The sequence below is a fragment of the Triticum urartu genome, chromosome 3A (assembly GCF_056163025.1).
Source record: "Triticum urartu cultivar PI428250 chromosome 3A, HENAU_Tu73, whole genome shotgun sequence".
Classification (NCBI taxonomy): domain Eukaryota; kingdom Viridiplantae; phylum Streptophyta; class Magnoliopsida; order Poales; family Poaceae; genus Triticum; species Triticum urartu.
The window spans coordinates 744075278-744078783 of NC_141875.1; the positions used below are offsets into that span (position 1 = coordinate 744075278).

General features: G+C 45.5%; 1 long non-coding RNA gene across 1 annotated transcript; it reads right to left on the reverse strand.

The window, feature by feature from the left end:
- Positions 1-461: 461 nt before the first annotated feature.
- LOC147982579 (uncharacterized) lies at positions 462-3210 on the reverse strand. The gene is made up of 4 exons (XR_015617865.1): positions 2338-3210; positions 2064-2240; positions 1868-1957; positions 462-1313 (listed from the first exon to the last, which is right to left on the reverse strand). It is a non-coding gene; the product is annotated as an uncharacterized LOC147982579 (long non-coding RNA).
- Between the last annotated feature and the right edge of the window lie 296 nt (positions 3211-3506).

The window sequence follows — 3506 nt, forward strand, 5'->3', positions numbered from 1 at the left end:
AGAGTCCAAAATCAAGTCTGATTGGTCACATATATGTATCATTTCATCAATCTTACTGTTGTTGCTACTCTTCCTTCATCTCTGCTCAATTAAATTAAAAAATGAAAATTACATGGCCAAACACTTGACCAACTGGAACCCTTTATGCAAACAAGCGTTACAAAGTGGCCATAATTATTGGAAGAGGAAACTTCTCTTCACAAAGATGAAATTTGAAATCAGGGTCATGATTGGCATCTAACCGATATTTAGTGATATTCCTATTTGAGTGCATTGTATGCTCTCGTAAAAGGCACTACAGTTTTCCAAGCCCGCACCAAGTTCTGTTGAATAAAATGATCGGCCAACTGGGTAACACATGAATACAGGAAAGCATTTTGGCAATCAACAAAAACAATAATACAGAAAGAGATTGGTGAGAACATATATAACCTTCCAGTGTACATTCACATAGAACAGTGTTAAATGCTTGATAGAATTCTTCACTATTGATTCCTCCATACAAAATTGCATCCAATTATACCATGACCAGAAATATTCTCTCATGACTTAGACAGAGTAGCAACATCGGCAAACAACATTAATTAAATCGGATTATTGATATGCCAAGAATATTGTACCTCTATGTGAGGCTTGCCCGGCACCAAGATTATCTTCATGTTCATGTAGTGTTAGTTAATATTTGCCAAACCTGGAGCACACCGCCTAAAAACATGATGGCACATTTAAGGTTTTTAATCCTCAATGTCAATCAACTAAAACAAAACTTTTCATACCTAGCGCATGCTCACATAACTTCATACGAATGCCCACATAACCAACATACCTTGTGAAACCTTTACATTAGTACATGAGCAGAACAAATGTGTAAGACAGATCAAAAACTGTACCTTGTCTTAGGTGAGAGGGGACAGTCCCTTGAACTCTTAGCACGAAGGCACTGTGTTGGACGGGGTGAGGTGGGGAGGGGAGCCACGTGGTGGCCGAAATGAGGTTGGATGGGGTCGAAGTTCACGAGGCTGCTCGGCCTAAACGTTAAGCAGTATGAAAAAACGTGGATTTCTCACCTTAGGTGTCCTTGAGGAGCTCGGTGGCTGGAGGATCTCCATTACTCAACTGTCTCTAAGCGCAACCGGGTCCGCCTCCCGATCACGGTCATATGTAGATTGAGATCGATCTCAAAACTTGTCAACATAAGTCGCAGCAGAAAGGACGGTACAACGCCATCATACTTGAGGGCGCTGGGTCCTCGGTGTCCTCGGTCTTCTCGGCCATGGGTGATGCCGCCGGCGGGCACGGCGGTGGGCTCCTGCCTGCAACAGCCCTCGGCGAGGCGGAAATAGGGAGATTGTGACACAATTCAATAGGTATTTAAAATAGAGAAGCATTTCAGAGTAGCTAAAAAAAGTACCAATTGCTATTGTTAATAGATTGTTATACTGGTGATATTCCTGAACCAACCTATGATATTGTTATTATGTATCTTTTTTCATTCCAAAAAAGTTTAGGTGCTTGTTTTTGTTATGTCTTTGATATCTCCACAATGATGGGTTTATTTTTTTTTACAATATGACCAAAGCATTGTTGGAGTATGCATCATTTTATAATTGCACAAAAAGTATTGCATATATTAGAAGTTTGAATTAGAATTCTATCAAAGAACCTGGTAATAGATGAACATAAATTAGGATAAAATGGCAGTAATAATGTTCAGCAATAGTTGCAATTGAAAGAAGAAGAGGCAGATCGATAGTGTGCAGGTTTGCAGGTTTACCAATAACAATGTTCACCAATAACTATTATCACCAACAATAGCTGTTTTCTGTTTGTAATAGGAATGTTCAGGAAATTAGAAGTGCAAACTCACCTGCTAACACACACAAGTACACATGCACATATGCTCGCACATCAACTCTGCCTCTTTGGCGATACACTTCAGATTAACCATGCATCGTTTCTGTAGTCAGTGGTGCAGATACAACTAACGGATTAGTGATTACTGATTAAATCTAAGTCAACAAATAATGTTTAAAATGACCGATCGATCGAGATGACGAACATACCATAAGAGCAGTGGCAGCGGCATACACACCGAAACATTCACCTTTCCAGCTATGATGTCGTACGCACGCATCTTGATTTTGTTACTTAGTTCTATCTCACTGTGAGTCAATGTCAGTCAATTGTTGATTGTGCCTCTGGCCGCACTGAGCCATGAGCTTGGTCTCCATCTCGTGACACTTGAAATGAACAAACTAAATTATTCAGCAAATAACATAGGCAAGAATGAATTACTGTATGTATGTCTATCTGTCAGTCAAATCCCAGTTTAATTACCAAGTGGGCAAGAGGAATCAAGCGGCCATTCTCGTTCGTCCATGCGGATGGCGTCACGATCTGCTGCACATCGATGGATTCGGGAGGATTGCTGATGTAGTACCGGGAGAGGTAGGGGCATGTCTGACTCGACAAGCACATAGATGGGCAGCAGCCTCCACCATGGCACCATCTCCATCCCTTCTCCAAAAATTGTATCCCTCGCAATAACAATGAATGCATATGCATTAGTGAATGAAGATTTTTATATCAGATGATCCATCAGTATCATACTCGTAGTATATATGAACGGACATAGGAACCTGGATTTGATTAAAGCGCTCGCCTCACATGCTCCACCGGCCGCACATGGGAATCTGAGAATGCCGTGGCCTGGGGCTCCGTAATGGTGGCGGCGGCGGCGGTCTCGGAGTTCGCGGCGGCGGTCGGCGGAGTAGCAAGACGTTGGCGGCGTAGAGTTCCGCGATGGCTGCGGCGTACACGCCCTAGGAGATAGATCGAGGGTGTAGTTCTATCGAAAGAGGAGCCGCAGTCGTTCTGCGGGTTGGGAGGCGAAAAAACCAATGGGTGGTGGGAGTTAGAGACGACAGGAGAGAGGGAGGGACCGGGGGTATTGCGGTGGGTGGTGGTGGAGGCCTCACGCGTGCGTGCTCGGAGTTCGTAGGGGCGACGGCGACGGTGACCTGGAGGCGGCACTGAAGGATGAAGAGGGCGCGGGGAAGGACCAGACGGTGGAGGGCGCCGCCGCCGTCTGAAACCCTAATCGGGGGGAGGAGGAGGAGTCGAGCAGGGGAGGAGGAATCACGCGGAGTCGGCGCCGCCGCCGCAGAAGATAGAGAGGAGAGGCGAGGAAGGGGCAGGAGCGAAGGGGGAGGCGGGGGCGGCGGAGATCGGCGGAGGAGTCGGATCCTACGGATTTGTTATCCATGGTTAACCGACGAAAATAAACCGTGAATTGAGGACGAAAAAAACCGTAGGAGGTGGGACAAAAAAACCTGAAAACGAGACTACCAACTGCTCCCTTAAAAATAAAGATTGTCCATTGTCTTGGGCGTTGACCGAGTCTTGGGCATTGACCGAGTCCAACTCGCCATGAGAGCTCGCCATCCCAGCACCGCTTAGTGAGCTAATCATCGGGTAGTAACGCACATGCTGAAAAAAAACAGCAG